The following is an 18,594-nucleotide window of genomic DNA, read 5'->3' as shown; positions in this document are numbered from 1 at the left end:
AAGGCCAAGGTTTCTTTTTCTCTAGACCAGGCTGGGCTAAGGACTAGTCCTGGGGACTGAACTGAGGGACAGTCATCTGAAAGAACTCCTTTCCCAAGCCTAGCCTGTTAACAGGACACACGCACTCCCTCTCCCATGGTTCTCTGCCCCATTTCCTGCACGCTTTCCCTTCAGAGGCTGTCTTTCATGGGTCCCTAGTAGGTCCCAGGGAAAGGACCTGGAGAGTAAAAGACCATCTTATATCACAGTGTAATTTAGTTGGGAATACACATTCTTAGCAAATATTGACTATGACATTATTATTGTCCATAGCGCTGCAATTTAATAGCCCCAAACAAAACTGTCTGGAATTGGCACAAGTTTTGAACCCTTAGCTGCCTTGAATCAGTCTCATCCAACCACTGCAGGTCAGGATGTGCTGTGTTCACTAACCACAGAGATCCTCCGGCCTTCAAGTAGGAAGTAATCGTGATGAATCCATCTCCCACTTTATTCATGGTGGACTGGCGTGATATTAGAGACGAGATGGTGCTTCATTACTTCATATAAAGCCCTTAGTTTAGAAATATTTTGAGGGCTAGGCCTGGTACTGAATCTGCTAATGGTCCTTGCTCTACAAGAGCTTTTGGCAGGAGGATCACTGGGACTTTGTAATTCAACAAAGTAGCCCAAATCTTTAAATAAGTCTTCTTACTTCCCGTAGTCATGGCTTTCCCATGCTACAACTGCTCATTTCCATCCAGTTAACTGGGTTTCACTTTTTACTGTTTAAAAATATTGATGAAACTTCCTTTTAGTATTTGATTATATGAAGGGAGAGGGATAGAGAATGGTGCTCACCCAACCAGGGTGTGCACGTGGAGGGCAGAAACAAAATACACTACCTACAGAGTACATGATCACTTTGATTCAACCATGATATCTAATGAAAAGAAAGGGATCACAAAGGTCACCTCTCTGTCTAAAAAAGCAGAGGCCACCTAGCCTTGGTCATAGATGGTCCTGCTCCCTCCTCCTTCCTTGTGATCACCAGGCCCTGACCTTCCTCAGGGAACACTAGGACAACACAAATTAACCCTCGACTGGGGACACCACAGTGGGCTCTGACTGAGTTGTGTGGCCAGCATCATGGCTGCTACTGAGTGAACGGCAAGCTTGGGCTGCTCTGGGGAGAGGACAGGAGTGGAAGAGCTGGAGACAGATGAAAATGGAACGTTTCTAAATGAGAATGCTAAGCCAAAGGAAGCAGTCCATCTTTGACTGGGTCAACACTGAATTAGGATAGAATGACTAAATTCTGCCACTTACGCTAATCAGACTGCAATCAGGAAAGTTGACATTACTTTCTCAATGGCTGCGAAGCCTGTCTTTCATCAGCGCTGATCAATATGTACAGATTCTCTATCCACCTTGAGCATATATGGGTTTATGTTTTAAATGCTCATGTGCACACGGTACTTGTGTGGGGTCCTGACTCTCGTGTTCCCTGTATGAAGGTCTGAACCCTATTTTGTAGAATTCATTTTCTGTTCCCATCTTTTCTTGGATCCTCTGAATAGAACTCAAATTGCCTGGCTTGGGAGACACGCTTATTCGCACACCTATCTATCTTTTGGCTCCAGCATATAGTTTTAACCTTGATAATGTTTTATCATAGAACACATTTAATATCAGGAATAGGGTGTAATGACACCGATCTGTTCATTTTTTTTTATATGTAAGTACACTGTCTTCATCCACACCAGAAGAGGGCATCAGATCTCATTACAGATGGTTGTGAGCCACCATGTGGTTGCTGGGATTTGAACTCTGGGCATCTGAAAGAGCAGTCAGTGCTCTTAACTGCTGAGCCATCTCTCCAGCCCTGTTCATTCTTTGATATACAATAATTTTACAGTGAAAGACATTGATGTTAGGTTTTTGAATATACGTGGTCCATTTACATCTCATTCTGGTTTATGTTTACTGTGGTGTCATTTACATCCATGGTTTCAATTAAGATTTCAACTGGCCAATAGCATTAATGGAGGAAGGATGATGGACTGGCCCTTTTGACCACTTACCTGTGATAACACAGTTCCACATGCAAGTTTCCACTGTAGAGAAGGATGCCAGCTACTAACATGTCACTGTCCCAGACTGTCGCTCACAGACCTCAGGACCTCTCTTCATACTGTGTTTAAATGGTTTAGTCATTTCTCAAAGGCTTCAGGGCAGGTGCAGTGGCCCACTCCTCACAGTGTGTGGGCATCTGACTGGTAAAAACCAACTCTCCCTGCCAGCACTGGGTTCTTCTATGTGCTGTCTACGTTGTGACTATGACACAACCTGACATTCAGGCAGTGACACGTGCCCTTGGCTAGTTTAGCTCGGACTCCCTGATCACACATTTTCTACAGGCTTCAGAGGTCAGGGATTTACACAGAAAATGGGCCCTGTTATGTGGATGCTGACTACCCCACAGCTAAATGCCCACCACTGCTGTCATGTGAAGTAGTCATCGCAATTTTAATTTTTAAATTCTTTATTACTATAAATTCATATTGTATATGAGAGTGTACAATGTGTACAGACCCATCTGTCACAGGAGGTTTCTGAAAATCAGGACACGGTTTTGTACATTTTGATCTCTTCCTCTAACTACCTGTTGGTTCTAGCAACTAAGCTTACAAGCAAGACTGTAAGGCGAGCTCATTCACTCACTCAGCCATCTCACCGTTCTCACAGATAGGAACTCAATGTTATAAGACACACAATTCTTCTAGGAAAATGGATTTTACAAGATGTAATTATGATCTATTCTTAATCTGACAAGCAAAGGACACTGATAACACTTTGTGTATTTTATTTATCTTGTGGGGGAGGCCATGTGAAGGTCAGACGACAACTCTCAGGGGTCACACCCAATGGAGATTGAACTCAGGTCCCCTGCCTTGGTGACCTTTACTCACCAAACCATCTTTTCCAGGTCCTTGCACTATTGAGTTAATAAAGTAACCATTGCACATCATTTATTTCTTCTTCTAGTTTTCCCCTGCTGACAACTATCCACACTCATGTGTGATGTGGCTGTCTGGGTTCTGACATTAAGGTGGAAGAATGGTAATCTGGCCTCTGCAAAGGACAGAGAGTCATAAAAGGATGAGGCACGATGGCAACACTGAGTGCTACTCTGAGTACATATATGTCACCATCTGTCCTAGGTTTTTACTGCTGTGAACAGACACCATGACCAAGGCAACTCTTATAAAAACAACATTTAATTGTGGCTGGCTTACAGGTTCAGCGGTTCAGTCCATTATCAAGATGGGATCGTGGCAGTGTCCAGGAAGGCATGGAGGAGCTGAGAGCTCTACCTCTTCATCTGAAGGCTCCTAGGAGAAGACTGACTTCCAGGCAACTAGGACAAGGGTCTTAAAGCCCACACCCACAGTGACACACCTACTCCAACAAGGCCACACCTCCTAATAGTGCTACTCCCTGGGCCAAGCATAAACAAACCATCACACCATCCTAGATTGTAATGCTCATAGAACCTCAAAACTTCTAAGTCACACTTACAATGCCCTCAAATATCACGAAAAGGAAAGTCCCCCATGTTATAAAGGTGTCGGGAGAGATCTAGAACTCACAGGGTGGGGGTATCGCAGACGGTAAGCATCAACACTCCCAATCAGCCCTTGTTTCCTTCTATGTGCCGTCTACACCATGACAATGATGAACTCTGATGCTGCTGTGGCAGTACCTGCCCATGGGCTATGTGACTGAGGACTCTCATCACTTGCATTTCTACAGGCTTCAGAGATCCAGAAATCTACACAGAGGACAACTGATTCCACAGCTGAGTGACGAACACAGTTAAGCAGTTTAGAAACAAGGGGCCATGCATCTAAACCACATTCTGGCCCTTTCATCCAAGCAAAATGAGCTTGGTTTCATTCATTGCTGTACACTGCAAGTAATATGCATCATAAGGAAGGAAGGGCACACATTTGTGCTCTTCCTGAGTGACTTCAAAAATAAGGCATGTAATGTGTCTTAGTCAGTGAAGAGATGCTATGAAGAGACACCATGACCACTGAGACTCTTACAGAAGAAAGCATTTCATTAGGGCTTGCTTATAGTCTCAGAAGTTAGTCCATTTTCATTATGCCATGGAGCATGGTGGCACACAGGCAGACTTAGCACTGGAAAGTTGACAGTTCTACATCTGACTCCATAGGCAACAGGAAGAGAGAAAGTCACTGGGCCTAGTTTAGGCCCTTGAGACCTCAAAGCCTATGAACAATGACACAACCAAGTCCAACAAGACCAAACCTACTCCAGCAAAGCCATCCATCCCTCTTGATCCCTCCCAAGTCGTGTCACTCCATGACGACTAAGGCTTAAAACAGGAACTTATGGGAGGCATTCCGATTCAAACCACAATATTCTACCTCCTGGTCCCCTGTACTGGCTAGTTTTGGGTGTCAACTTGACATAAGCTGAAGTTATCACAGAGAAAGGAGCCTCCCTTGAGAAAATGCCTCCATGAAATCCAGCTGTAAGGCATTTTCTTATATTTTTGGTTGTGAGCCTAGCCTTTAACGGCTGAGCCATCTCTCCAGCCCAGGCATTTTCTTAATTAGTGATCAAGGTGGGGAGGGCCCCTTGTGGATGCTGTCCCTGGGCTGGTAGTCTTGGGTTCTATAAGAAAGCAAGCTGAGCAAGCCAGGGGAAGCAAGCCAGTAAGTAACATCCCTCCATGGCGTCTGCATCAGCTCCTGCTTCCTGACCTGCTTGAGTTCCAGTCCTGACTTCCTTTGGTGATAAACAGCAATGTGGAAGTGTAAGCTGAATAAACCCTTTCCTCCCCAACTTACTTCTTGGTCATGATGTTTTGTGCAGGAATAGAAACCCTGACTAAGACACCCCCATAGACTTATAGTCAAACCATAATGAAAAAAATGTATTCATTCCAACTTCAAAATTGGGGAGAGATCTGAATGTTCATGAGGTGGAGACCCCTAGACTAATTTAGTCACTTGAGGGTTGACCATGAAGTTTTAGAGCCAAGCACAACTTGGCTATTTGCTCTCTGCTTTGTGACTGGGTTCAATGTAAACAGCTGAACTTCTGTGTCTCCTGGCACCACTTCCCTGCCTGCTACTTTGTCCTCTGTATTATAAAGGAATAATCCTCTTGAATTTTTATCTATGATAAACCATTGTTCCCTTGATTACTCCTTCTCAGGCATTTGGCCACAGCATGAGCAAGCAAGAAGAACACAATGATTTAGTGATGGGATCCAGCACTGCCTCTGCCAAGCTCGCCTTCCATTACCTTGACCTGGCCTATGTCCATATGATATAACAAGGAGTCCCAGTACCTACCAAAGGTCTCCCCTGAGCTTTTCAGTCGTCTAACCATTGTTACATCATCCTCATCTTAACACTGAGTGTGAGTTGCTCCGTATCTCAAAGAAAGCCAGGAGAGAGAGACTCAGACACAAATTGGTGTCTATAGCAGGTGAAGCCATGCTGCCTTATATGAGAACTTCTGACTCCCTTGTTTAATGTCACTCAATGAGAACCAAATGGACTCCTAAGTTCTGTGATAGTTGTTGGACTTCAAGCTAGGTAATTAGCCCCTTTACCTATTAAAAAAGTAACGTTAGACATCTTCATCCTTTATACATATGATATATATGACTGTGAATAACTCAAACCAATGGATACATTTGTACTGTACCAATATTAGTGTTGCTGGGGTTTTCTGTTTCATTATAATGTTCTACTACGTATCCTGTGCTGTACCTTGTTGACTTGCTATGCCTGAAATGTAGAATTTTCATTATAGCTAAAACTGGAATGTAGTCACTAAAAAGGGCTAAGTCAGATGACTGGCATAAAAAGAAAAACCAGTGGAGTGTGGTGCCAAACATCTTCGCCCAGGACTTGGGAATCAAAGGCAAGTTTGCGGATGGTCTACTGAGCTCATCTATAAAAGTGCATGGCCACACAGTTACTGCGCCTCCATTAACAGCCTAATGTTGACTGGAGTACTCAGGAATCACAACCGTTATGCTGTGTGGTTCTTTGGGCTCACAATAATGGTGCCTTATAGTCTAAAAATCACCAGTAGCTACTCAAGTGAGTCATGTCAAAGTGAAAATTAATTATGACATACATCCAGTATGCTTCCCCACATAGTTATTGTCAGATTCAATGTGACTAGGGGAAAATAGGCTTATTTTTTAAAAAATATGTATATGCATGTGACTGTTTATTGTTAAGTGTGGGCATGTGCAGGTGTTCCAGGGAGACAAGAAAGTGTTAGATCCAGGGGAACTGCAGTTATGGGTGATTGAGAGATACTTCACCTGGATGTTGACAACTGAAATCAAGTACATTCCAAGGTTAGAACACATTGTCAACTGCTAAGAAAACCTTCAAGCCTGCAAGGTGTCCCTTTTCTGTTGTTGTTGGCAGTGCTGGTGGTGGTGATGGTGGTGATGGTGGTGGTGGAGGTGGTGGTGGAGGTGGTGATGGTGGAGGTGATGGAGTTTCTTACCAGGAAGCTCCTGAGATTGAGGAAAACTCTAGATTCTTGGTGCACCTGCATGCCCTTCTGGAGGGCTAGAATCACAGTTCCATGCCAACACCCCAGTTTATATACTGCTGGGGATCAAATCCAGGGCTTTTTTTTTTCTTTTCAAAACACTCCCAGTATACCTGAGGCCTTCTGTGTCTTTCAGTTGTGAGGGACTGCAGCTGGAGTCATATACTACTGTTGACACCTGCTGCAGTCATGACCATGTTTCTGTCCCCTGTAGGTTGGCCTAGTGGGTGTATGCGGGGAAGCTTCAGCTCCTCTATAGTGGGGCTACTCATGGCTTAATGGATTGACAGTTGGGTCTATACCTAAGAGTATCACTTTTATCCCACATGTGTGAGAATATATTTTGTGCTTCCCCTATAGATGGCCAGTTGGTGACTTCCAACTGTGTTCTGATTGGTTCTTCTTGGGTAGGAAATGCTGAGAAATAAATCTACCATATAGGACTGTGGTGATATTTGAACTAATGAATGCAGATAAAGAGTGAACTTGGATTATTTTCATTGAAAAAACTAACATTTGAAATTGTGTTAGGTCATTGGCATATCTACCAGGGAAAGATACATGTGGACATTTCCTGATGTGCAAAATTCTAAGCCAACTCAGCTGAATGCAGAGGTTATAGACACATGCATTAGTTACCTGGGTGGTCGGTAGGTATTTACAATGAAATCGCCTTGCCATCAGGTTGTTCATAAAATTAGTAGTGCACTGTACAGAAGCCAAAGAGCACTTACACAATTCTTATATAAAATATATTCTAAGAGTCATTATAGAATACATATAGGATCTTCATTTTCCCAACTGGACCTGCAATTTAGAGACGATAGACTTAGGCACTGTACCTCAACCTGCTGCACCTGTGGAGATCAAACAACCCTTTCCCAGGGACATCTACCAGACAGCTTGCATAATGGGTGTTTACATCACAATTCACAACAGTAGCAATTACCGGTATGAACTAGCAACAAAAGTAATTTTATAGTTGGGGGTCACCACAACATGAGGGTATTAAGGGGTCACAGCATTAGGAAGGCTGAGACCCACTAGGCTAAGTAAGATGAAGTTAACTTCTGTTTCCATGTCTCTGGTTTCCCTGAGAATTTATGACAATGGTAACAGAAAGAGAGGGAGTTTTCAAGTCACAATTCAATGTCACCAAACACACAAAGCTGTGCACCATGTGAAGAAAATTAAGTGGTTTTTTTAAAACCCTTTTTCTGATTCAATCCACATCAAACTGTTGGGAAGAAGCAAAATAAACTTGTCCTAAGTACTGCCATTTTGTTTTCAGACTCTATTTTAATCATAGGGCTGACAGCTTCCATCATTCATCTTTCCTCCCCTAAAACTGCATGACAGATGATGACCAGCTTCTAATATTCATCATTTGCTCCCCAGTACATGACTGTTCCAAAACATAATGATTGTTTCCAACGTCTAGCTTCTGTTATTCATCTTTTGTTCCCCAAAGCAGAATGACTGTTCCTAACCACAAAACAAATGGATTTGATTGACTGGACTGTAAAACCTATGCCCTATATAGGTTGACATAGATCAACCATTAGGACAGTCCCATCCCTCAATCCTGACTTTGGGAAAAGGTAACTAACTGTAACTTGGCACAGATATTTGTGGTTTTCAAGCATATAGCTCTGGAACATTCTGGCTTGGGGTCTCAGTTCATTTCCAAGTCTGTTCTGTGGCCCTGATTGATTAGTAGCTGTTTGATTACATTAAGTTTCCGTCATCTACCTTGACCTGGTACTTGAGTTATATTAGATCTAAGAGGACCCCATAACAAAACAAATCTATCTCTTTGGCCTGTACTAAGTGTTTCCCCAAAGCTACATTGAAATTTGGTGGAGGAACTTTCTATCCGTCTGCTTTTGTGAGATAAATCCCTCCTAAGGAGTGCCTCCATGTTCAAATTATCCACCCTAGGCTTCTTGCTTTAAAGGTCTCACCACCTTAGTGCCCCTGGGTTGCATATGGGAGGCTTCCACCACATTAGCATTTGGGGACCGTGTTCTGTCTGTTTCAACAACTAAAACATCCCCAGAGGGAAAAGAACAGGACATAGAAAAATACAAACTTTTTTATCTATAATGTTCCTGCCACCTTTTGAATAAAAAAAAAAATCACACAAGTTTTCATGAAAACAGCAAAACAAGTGTTAGAAGAAAAGACCCCTAACATACACCGTGGAATCTGACATTACATCTGCGTGCCCTGTTCGATAGAGGATAAGCCAATACAATCCCGCTGCACCTCTCACAGTAAAGTCTGTGCTATCTATATTGTACACAACCAGGTTATCCCTACTCAAATACCAGCTCCACTAAAGGAATCACGAAAGTAACCTTTCGATCTTAGAAAAAGCAAGTGCTATCTTACCTTAGTGAGTGATGACGTTGCCTCCTCTTCTTGTGAGGTCTTCATTTGTTCTTCAGACAACACCAGGAGAACACAATTAACCCTCAGATCTTGGTGCCACCTATTACAAATACTAAGGGCTTTGGGCTTGATATGGACAGGGGTATATAAAGTTAGCCTGTATGGCCAACCTTGAGGGGTATTTAGCTCATGAACAAGCATGGCTGGGCTGCTGCATTGAAGACAAATGAAGAACAGAACTTTTCTCTTACTGTGCATTGGAAATCTACCTTAAACGAGATGAAGCAGTTCATCTTGGATTGGCTGAACACTGGAGTAAATGTCAGCTTAAAATGCCAGACTTCTATCACTTATTCAGACAATTCTGAGGTCAGGAAAACTGGCCTTACTTTGTAGATACAAACATATTTTAGCCTATTCAGATGGTTATATGCAGAGATTATGTTTGTGATTGAGCATGTACATGTTTTATAGAATCACATTTTTTCTGTATGTGTATGCATGATTACTGTGGAGTGCACATGCTGTGGCACACATCTGGAAGACAGAGGACAATTTTGAATTTTACATTGTTTTAGATTTATTTTATGTGTATGAGTGTTTTGCCTGCATGGATGCACACCAGATGCATGCTGGGGCCCACAGAAGTCAGAAGAGAGAATGACATCCCTTGGAACTGGAATTGTAGACAGCTGGGAAATACCATGTGGATGCTGGGAATTGAACCTTTAAAAGAGTCCTGTAAAAGAGTAGTCAATGCTCTTAAGCACTGAACCATCCCTCCAGTCCAAGCTTTGGAGGTTTTCCCCCTCTTTCTATGTAACACCGACATTCTGGGAATGCAAGTCAGGCCCCCAGCTTTGGGAAACAAGCACATTTACCTACTGAGCCATCTCACTAGCCCTAGCACGAAGGCTTTACTCTTCATAACATACATTTGATCTAGGAAAACAAATAGAATGCGGGGTTTAAGATGTAATAATATTCAGCCTTTGATATAAGTAATAGCTTGTTTCGTAACAGAAGATACTAAGACTCTCACGTTTTTTTTTTTTTTCTATTATTGTTTTCAGAGCTGGGAACCGAACCCAGCGCTCTACCACTGAGCCAAATCCCCAACCCTGACTCTCACGTTTTTAAAGTCACTTCTCCACATCACATTTATTTCTCCCATTTTCCTTTACTATGGAGTCATTTGTATTCATTGTGTGAAGTTATTGGCGTGGGCTCACCCCAGCTAACTCCCAGTACAGTGGGAGGATGGACCACTGAGCATGGATAGCATAGTCCCACACCAGAGTTTCCACAGGGGGGAGCAACATGCTAATACTGGAATGCTACCCGGGTACATGTGTGTAACTATACCAAGCTCACACATATTCACAACCTCTGGGTGAAACTGACACTCCCTCTAAATATCAGGAGAGGGTCTCATATTCCAAAATGGTTCTAAAGCCAAGTGTGGGGAGTCACCCTGTACTCACTGAGCATGGATGTCCCAAGTAGTCAGCATTAACACTCTATGTCAGCACACAACCTTTCAATGTACTCTCCACATTGTAAAAATGATGAAATCTGACATTTCTGCACCGATCTCTGTCCCAGGCTATGCAAGTGCAGACTCTCTCTAATCACCTGCATTTCCTTAAGTGTCCGAGATCCAGGGACTTAAACAGAAGGTGGATCTCCTTGAATGGTGGAAACAACAGTTTGGTGCTCAGAATCAGAGACTCCATATCCCTGGCCTTTTCACCTAGGAGAACCATGAGCTTGCGCACATCCCTCACTGCCGCTCTGCTCACACTAGGAGACAGATGTGCATCAGGAGTAAAGAGGGACACACTGTCCTGAGGGACGTAATGGACACAATGCTGTGCAAACGTTCAGGAAACTCAGTTGTTGGAAGACTGTGCTGCTCTAGGCCTCACAGCCTAGAATTCTTCCCATTTTCAACCAGAGCCCTCAAGTACAAACCCACAAGGCACTGTGCTAGGACGAGTGCCTACATATCCGACATGCACTGAGTCGACTTCGAACAGGCTCAGATTAGACAACGTCAGCTAAAAATGTTTTGAATAGGGCTGGAGAGGTGGCTCGATGCTTAAAAGCACTTGCAGAGGACCAAGGTTCAGTTTGTAGCAGCCACACAGAGGTTCACAACTATCTCAACCACACAGAGGCTCACAACTATCTCAACCACACAAAGGTTCACAACTATCTCAACCACACAGAGGCTCACAACTATCTCAACCACACAGAGGTTCACAACTATCTCAACCACACAGAGGCTCACAACTATCTCAAAGTCCAGTTCAGGGTTCGGTTCCGTCCTCTCCATAGGCACAAAGCACGCATGTGGTTCACATGCTACCATGTGGGCAAACATTCATGTGGATGAGATAAATTAGCAAAAGTACTAAAAAAAAAACCCTTTAAGCTAAGGGTCCACTACCAAAGCAGGGATGGCACTGCTTTCCAGGGTGCTCCAACTGCAGTGTCTTTAATAGATCCACAGAGTCAGGTGAACCCCAGAACACTGGGTAGACTAATAGCTCCTATTAAGACATCTATGGTTGTAAGACCTGGAGAGCACATCTTCTTACATTAAGGCCTCACATTTTGCCACTGGCCAAGTTCCTCGGTGCTCCTAGACACTTCCATGGAATCAGACTAGGAATGCGTCACCTGTCAGCCCCTCCTTGCTCTACAGGTCCCTCATAGTCACCCTGCATCTTCTTGTCACTGTTTGGCCTGTTCAGCTATTGCTGTCTGGAAGACAGTGGCCCTCACACACACACTGCTGTCAACAGCAGGAAAAGCCACACTACCTGACACAAGGTCAGCCTCAGATTTCCTGTGCTCCTTATCATTCAAAGAGGAAAAATGGATACAGAAATGCATTTTACATGCACATGTGTGCTGCCTGCACCTATGTCTGTGGCTCATGCATTCCTGGTACCTGTGGAGGGTGGAATGGGGTATCATATCTGGAACTGCAGTTCCAGATGGTCATGAGCCAAAATGTGGGTGCTTTGGAGCAAATCCACATTCTCTGTAAGGGCAGCCAGTGCTCTAAACCACTAAACTATCTGGTCAGACCCTTTAAATTCATTCATAAATATCTCTTTAAATGCTATGACATAGTTCTCTTGAGCTAGGAAATTAATATTCACACATTAAAAGGTGCTGCATGACAGCTTTATTCCTTTTCCATGTGGGATCATGGAATCCAAGCAGTGAACTGTGGGGTACAGTGGATCTACATAGTGAACTGTGGGGTACAGTGGATCTACAGAGTGAACTGTGGGGTACAGTGGATCTACAGAGTGAACTGTGGGGTACAGTGGATCTACAGAGTGAACTGTGGGGTACAGTGGATCTACAGAGTGAACTGTGGGGTACAGTGGATCTACAGAGTGAACTGTGGGGTACAGTGGATCTACAGAGTGAACTGTGGGGTACAGTGGATCTACAGAGTGAACTGTGGGGTACAGTGGATCTACAGAGTGAACAATAAACTAATTTTAAATTTCCACAATACCTCCAAAAGAGTGCTGGAGACTTCTTCATTTGGATGTTCTACTGAAACTACAGCACTGTGTCGCAGCCATTTTTTCTTAAAATTTAGTCCTCTCGCCAGAGCTGAAAATAGATTGTATTGACGACAAAAAGAGTTAGGCTAACAGAATGGTAATTTAAAAGAGGAGAATGAGTTCATTGTTCTGTCTTTAAATATTTGATCTCATCAAGTACACTTGTTTGATTCACAAGAGGAGTTCCAGAAGCTAATGGATGAGTGAATGCACACTTAAAACATGCATTATAGAGGCTGGAGAGATGGCTCAGTGGTTAAGAGCACTGGCTGCTCTTCCAGGGATCCTGAGTTCAATTCCCAGCAACCACATGGTGGCTCATGACCATCTCTAATGGGATCGGATGCCCTCTTCTGGTATGTCTAAAGACAGCTACAGTGTGCTTATATTAATAAATAAATAAATAAATCTTTTTTTTTCTTTGGTTCTTTTTTTCGGAGCTGGGGACCGAACCCAGGGCCTTGCACTTCCTAGGCAAGTGCTCTACCACTGAGCTAAATCCCCAACCCCAAATAAATCTTTTAAAAAAATGCATTGTAAGGTCAGTGTAGGTAGATGTCAGTCTAAATGGATGAGATGCTGGCACAGTACTGATATAATACAGAGTTAACAAGCATGGGGTAACACCTGATGGTCAGCCTCTATACTAGTAAAGCCTTTCATGACTTCTCACTAGAACCTGCATGCAGAAGAAGAAGACCAATTATTACAAACATGCAATCTCTTGCATCAGCAGATTGAGGATCTGATTAAAGGCTATTTCTCATTTTACCTTCTGTGCCTATCTCCCCATTTTGTTATGTCATTGTCAGACAGGGACTCTGTACCAGCTTTGGCTGGCCAGGAAGATCCAGAGGTTACTGATAATCTGGAACTCCTAACCCCCATTTCCACTTTTGGAGTGCTAGGATTACAGGCCTGTGTGCCAGCGATCCTGTTTATACAGAGCTGATGATCAAAGACAGGGCCTCCTATGTGACAGGCCGGCACTCTACCACTGGAGCCACCTCCAAGCACATGTGGCCTTTTTCTGTCATTCACACTTGAGAATGCCTGCACCATGGGGCTTATGACCGTGCAGTAGTCATAATTCTGTTTGGGATCTCTGGAGGATTGACTTCCTCCAGGTATACATGGTAAACTAGAACCCTTCTACAGTGGCTAAGGATGTTTTAATGAAGCAACACATGGACATTTTAGCTCACAGCATCTATAGTGGATCACGTTTGCATATGTAATGTGGATCCCAGGATCCTGAATGTGGGGCACTCACCTCTTTGTGTCGGTTGACTATTCTATGGAGGAGTTCACAGAGATAGAAAAACCCCAAACATAACTGTGGTGAGGTCTGAGCTAATTAATGTAGGGAGAATGTGCACTCTGATATTTCATTGAGTGAACACTGAAAACAGGGTTAAGTGTTTGGCATATCTGTTTTGGAGAAAAAGATATAGATACATCCTGATGTACAAAATCTCATGACCAATCAAGATGATCACAACTGAATGTTTGCACAGTACACAAAGGGCCAGGATTTGTTCCTTGAGATTCTGTTTTTGTTTTTGTTTTGTTTTGTTTTGTTTTGTTTTAAATAAAGTCCCAATCATCAGTAGGTGGCTGAGATCACAGTTGTGTATCTGAGAAAAGACAAACAAGAGTTATACAATTCTTATCCCAAAAAGATCTTAGGAAACCCATCCCATGATACGTACAAGTACTTTTCTTCCTTGACGCCACCTACAATTTAGAGAAAAGAAACACTTAGGCCCAGACTATGGTAAGTATCCATTCTTGTCTTTGTTGGATATGTGTTCTATTCTTTGGCACTGATATCCACTCTGGATACTAGACAAGTGTGGTGGCTGTATGGTCCTGGGACAGCATGATTCTGCAGGTCATCAGGTGACACAGACAGATGGAGATGGACCAGAAGGAAAGGCTGAGAGGAGCAGCAGGAAAGAGCTGGGGGGAGCCTTGATCTATACCAAGCATCAGAATGCCCAGGGAGTTGAGGTGGGGTGGGAGGAGTGGCTTCTTTCTGTTAGCATGCTGCAGCAAGATTAATCCTGGAGAAATCAGAACACAGGACAGGTAGGATAGTGAAAACCACCCAAGTCTCAGCCCAGTGTGCCCATTGGGGTCCCTTGGTATAATGTGTTTCTGCAAGTAGGCAGCTGACACAATGGAGTGGTGATGAACTAGAAAAGAAACTGAGAAGGTTGGTGGGACCCTGGGTCTGCAGCAAGAAATAGAGTTCCCAGGGAATGCAAAATACAAGTTCTTCATGAATAACATGTCTGTTACTTTTTGATTGAACATTATACAACATCACATCTAGAAAGAAACATTTACTCAAGAGGAAATGACCTCCTAAAATACATCTGAAACTGACATCTGGTATACCTTTATGAGTCGGGGATGACTTTCCTACCTCTTCCTAAGTGAATACCCTAATATCTACAGTGCCTATGATTTTTATTATTCAAATATGCTGTCAATTAGAAACAACAGTTTTATGAACATAGCCTTTCTATCTTAATGGGATGATCATCTTACCTTAGATGACTTTGCCTCCTCACCTTTTGAGGCCTTTATCTGGAAGTCAACTGGAAGAACTAGGAAGACACAAAATAACAGTCAGAACATGGTACTGCTTGAATTACCCAGAGCTCTTTGATTCAGAATGGTTATAGTTGATAAGCAAGTATGACTGGGCTAGCACTGGACCATTGTGCTTGATGGGAAAAGGACTGAGAATAGAAGAAAAGTGGGGGAGAGTTTTTGACCTTCTAAGTAATGGGAACCTAAAGCAGTGTGAAACAACCAACCCATCTCCAACTGGGTAAAAACACTAAAGTAAGTTGTATGGTTAAATGAGAGCTCTACTGTTTTCAGTCATTCTAAAGACCAAGAGAATTGCCACTGCTTTCTATTTATCTTTCAACCCATTTTTTTTTTTTTTGGTTCTTTTTTTCGGAGCCGGGGACCGAACCCAGGGCCTTGCGCTTCCTAGGTAAGCGCTCTACCACTGAACTAAATCCCCAGCCCCTCTTTCAACCCATTTTAATGCCCACAAACTCACACTTGTGTGCACACTCATGCATGCATGCTCACACATACACACATCACACTCACAGTTTGTATTTATCATAGCATATAGGAATCTAAATTTGATAGTGTACTCATTGTCATAGGTCAGTCGACTTAGTAGCAGGCACAAGATAATATAAGTCATACACTCATCCTTTCATACCATTATTGAATGGTTGAAGGGACTGTCTGCCTGCATATGTGACTGCAGGCCAGAAGAGGGCACCAGATCTCATTACAGATGGTTGTGAGCCACCATGTGGTTGCTGGGAATTGAACTCATGACCTCTGGAAGAGCAGTCAGTGCTCTTAACCACTGAGCCATCTCTCCAGCCCGATACATTATTTTATTCTCCTCTGGTCTTCTTTTGCTATGCCATCTATTTGTGTGCATTGTGTGAATAGATGTTCAGTTTCTGACCAAATGGGGATCTGGACCTTACTGACCACCAGACTTACTTACCCAACTCTACATCAGAAATGCCAGGACGTTGATGCATTGTGTTAACACTGGAGTGGCAGTGTGTCTTTATGTGTCACTGTCATGAGTTGTGCACGCATATAGTGTCAGTTTCCGTTATCACTAAAAGACATCTCAATCCTGACTGACTTTAGGACAGATGTGTGGGCTGATCCAGGACTCCCAAAACATGCATGCCCCAACCCCCAGTTTTGGTGAACCATGGAAAACCATGTGTTTATGTGCTTTGCACACAATTGGTGTGATTAACTTTGACACTTATGCTGCAATACCTGCCCCTGGGGTTTGTGAGCATGGGTCCCACCTCATGAGGTGCATATTGTATAGGATTTCTCAAGGCTGTTAGAAATCAAGACAGTTGCACAAATGATAGACCATCTTCCTCGGTGACTAGAGACCTCACAGCTGAATGATGTGCCAGGTCAACAGTTCAGAGTATCAGCATCAGGACCACAATCTGGGCTCCCATCTTGGCTCTTCCACCAAAGAACAGAAGAGTCTGGGTACTTTCAACACTATCTGTCTTTGATACCAGCCCTGGGGTGTACATAAAGTGTAGACAAGGATGTGTGTGTCTGTGCTGTTGGTGTGTGAGTTATGAACTCAGGACGAGGACATGTGTGTCTACACTGTTGGGTGTGTGAGTTACTGAACATAGGGACAAGGGTGTGTGTATCTGTGCCATTGGTGTGTGAGTTAATGAACACAGGGTATAAGGAAGGTTATTTGTGTGGAAAATGTACTGCCGATGTCCTCCCAGCTTAGTCTGAGTCAGACCTTGGATTCCAAATTTCTAAACCATTGTTCTTCTATGACATATGCCTGCTTGGAATGTAAGTGGCCATTTTCATTTTATCCAGACTCAGGATAGACAGAGTCAGTTAAACATCTAACAGGAATGCCTGAGTATGCACTCAGTGTCCACTCCTAAAGTAAAGTCAGTGTTGTTCTCTTCAATCTTCCAGTTGTCTAACTGTGAAGACTTGTTTCAGTGACATACAGCCCAGAATGGCGGGTGGATGAACATTCTATAGTAAGACATCTAGCACTGTAACCCCTGGAAGTCCCCTACCTTACATTATCAGTGCCTCACAAATACGAAGGCCTCCTCGTATTTGCTATTGGCACCAAAATGGAAAGCATATAGTTCAACTTCTTGAAAGAGCTCAAAATGAAGGCTCAGGAGGTCTAAGCCACATGGCATGTGAAAACATGTTTAGCTATTACATCTTTTCAGTGTTACAAGTCTATGTGAAGACTAGTTTGGTCATTACGGGATGCATGTACAGTATTTACTCACTGCTGGATATAAATCAATATTAAATACATATGTTCTTAGTCATCGGTCTTGATGATTGATCTCATTCTCATTTTTTACATGCTGAAACAGTGATTTCTCATTGGAAAAGCAGTTTCCATTCTTGAAAATGCTTACCTCCGGAGGGCAGTGGGATGGAAAATGAACTACGATTTTGCTTTCTAGTGATTCACATAAAATATGTTTTCATTTTAATTAAATACAGAAAGTACGAATCCCTGTGAACCTTGACAAAAATGAAAACGTGTCCATAATTCCCTGAATTTATACATCTTTCAGGGGAAAAGAGAGACTGTGTTAAAAAATAAAGATATAGGTACATAACTATGAAAAAAATACCTCAAAACTTCAACATTTTGGAGCCCCTCCAGTTTTATGAGATATATTTCAACACACATAATCATAACATACAGTAGCTGGGTATCGTGGCACACGCCTTGATCCCCAGCACTCAGGAGGCAGACACAGTCATCTGTCTGTGCGGCTGAGGTCAGCCTGGTCTACATAGTGACTTCCAGGATGGCCAGGGTTACTCACAATATATACTGTCTCAAGTATATGTACGCCATAAAATTGCTGTAAATATACCAAGGAATATCTATGAGAAAACTTGATGAATCAAATAAATAAGTTATAGAATAAAACTATAAAGCATAATCAAAATCTGTATATATTAAGGGGAAGTTATTTGAACAATATATGTTGAGGGATGACAGTCAAAGGTGAGTGTTACCTTCACAGGAGCATCTGCCTCCCATTGGGAAATCTCGATCAAACCGAAATAGACAATTCTGCACTGTCCCAAGTGTATGCTGAGAAGCCTCACAACGCACTGAAATTCAGAACCGAAGCATCACAATACATGACCACATAACCATAGCAACGCTATGTCACGGAATTTCAGGACGAAGTCACGTTCCGCGCTGTGTCATCCAGCATCTGCAAGGTCACTGAGCCAGGCCAGCAGCTGGCTCAGCTGCCAAGAGCACTTTGCCATAAAAGCTGGTGACTTGGGTTTGATCTATTGAACCTATGGTGGAAGGAGAGGACCAGTTCCCCCCAACGGCCCTCTACCTCCATCCATGTACCATGGCATACATGGAACACACTAATGTGCA

General features: G+C 43.0%; 1 long non-coding RNA gene across 1 annotated transcript; it reads right to left on the bottom strand.

Annotated features, from left to right (window-relative positions):
* Nucleotides 1–7,338: 7,338 nt before the first annotated feature.
* On the bottom strand, nucleotides 7,339–18,368 carry LOC103693103 (uncharacterized). The gene is made up of 6 exons (XR_593932.4): nucleotides 18,210–18,368; nucleotides 15,144–15,202; nucleotides 14,300–14,324; nucleotides 12,536–12,636; nucleotides 8,995–9,044; nucleotides 7,339–7,407 (listed from the first exon to the last, which is right to left on the bottom strand). It is a non-coding gene; the product is annotated as an uncharacterized LOC103693103 (long non-coding RNA).
* Between the last annotated feature and the right edge of the window lie 226 nt (nucleotides 18,369–18,594).

Source organism: Rattus norvegicus, chromosome 8 (assembly GCF_036323735.1).
Source record: "Rattus norvegicus strain BN/NHsdMcwi chromosome 8, GRCr8, whole genome shotgun sequence".
NCBI classification, from domain to species: domain Eukaryota; kingdom Metazoa; phylum Chordata; class Mammalia; order Rodentia; family Muridae; genus Rattus; species Rattus norvegicus.
Note: the sequence above shows the minus strand (reverse complement) of the source record. Positions and strands in the feature narration are given on the sequence as shown.